Source organism: Orycteropus afer, unplaced genomic scaffold, assembly GCF_000298275.1.
Source record: "Orycteropus afer afer isolate SDZICR_OR568_19922 unplaced genomic scaffold, OryAfe1.0 scaffold00060, whole genome shotgun sequence".
Taxonomy (NCBI): domain Eukaryota; kingdom Metazoa; phylum Chordata; class Mammalia; order Tubulidentata; family Orycteropodidae; genus Orycteropus; species Orycteropus afer.
Genome location: NW_006921647.1, coordinates 7,197,788 through 7,199,334, shown reverse-complemented (window position 1 = coordinate 7,199,334; position 1,547 = coordinate 7,197,788).

Sequence of the window (1,547 nt, the reverse complement as noted above, 5' to 3'; positions counted from 1 at the left end):
GTACACAGATTTCAATGCAGCTTACAAACTGAGACAGACTAGGAAGAAGGAAGATGCCATCCACTTCCTAAATAATTGGCCAGGAAAAACTTTATGAATAGTAGTGAAACACTGTCTGATACATTACTATGCAACTTTATGAATAGTCTGGAAACATTATCCAATACACTGAAGGAGAATGAGCTCCTTAGGGCAGAAAGCTTTCAAAATATGACTAGGAAAGAGCTGCATCATCAAAGTAGGACCAAGCTTACTGATATGGATAAAGTAAAGCTTCCAAGACCTCTGTTTGCTGACGTGGCATGATTCAAATTGAGGAGAAACAGCTGCAAACATCCATTAATAACAGGAACATGGAATGTATGAAGGATGAATCTAGGAAAAGTGAAAGTTGTGAAAAATGAAATAGAATGCATAGAAATTGATATCCTAGGCATTAGTGAGCTGAAATGGACTGGTTTTGAACATTTTGAATCAGATAACCATATGATCTACTATGCTAGGAACGAAAATTTGAAGAGGAATGACGTGGCATTCATCATCACAAAGGATGTTTCAAGATTTGTCCTGAAGTACAATGCTATCAGATAGGACAATATCCATATACTTAAAGGAACACCAGTTAATACAAGAATTATTCAAATTTATGCACCAACCACCAAGGCCAAAGATGAGGAAATTGAAGATTTTTATCAACTTCTGCAGTCTGAAATTGACTGAACATGCAATCAAGATGTATTAATTATCTCTGGTGACTGGAATGCAAAAGTTGGAAACAAAGAAGAATCACTGATAGTTGGAAAATTTGTCCTTGGTGACAGAAATAATGCTGGAGATTGCATGATAGAATTTGGCAAGACCAATGCCTTATTCATTGCAAATACCTTTATTCAACAGCACAAACAGTAGCTGTACATGTGGACTTCACTAGATGGAACACACAGGAATCATATTGACTACATCTGTGGCAAGAGGCGATGGAAAAGCTTAGTATCTTCAGCCAAAACAAGGCCAGGAGCTGATTGTGGGACAGACCATCAATTGCTCATATGCAATTTCAACTTGAAGACACTTCAAACAAGTCCACAAGAGCCAAAATATGATCTTGAATGTATCCCTCCTGAATTTAGAGACCATTAAATAATAGATTTGATGCATTGAACACCAATTACAAAACCAGAGGAATTGTGGGATGACATCAAGAACATCATCCATGAAGAAAGCAAGAGGTCATTAAAAAGAGGACTAAAGAAGAAAAGACCAAAATGGCTGCCAGAAGAGACTCTCAAACTTGCTCTTGAAATGAGAGTAGCTAAAGCAAATGGAAGAAATGACAAGATAAAAGAGCTGAACAGAAGAGCAGTTCGAGCAGACAAAGCCAATTACTATAATACAATGTGCAAATACCTGGAGTTAGAAAACCAAAAGGAAGAACATGCTCAGCATTTCTCAAGTTGAAAGAACTGAGGAAAAAATGTAAGCCTTGAGCTGCAATATTGAAAGGTTCTATAGGCAAAATATTGAATGACGCAGGAAGCATTAAAAAA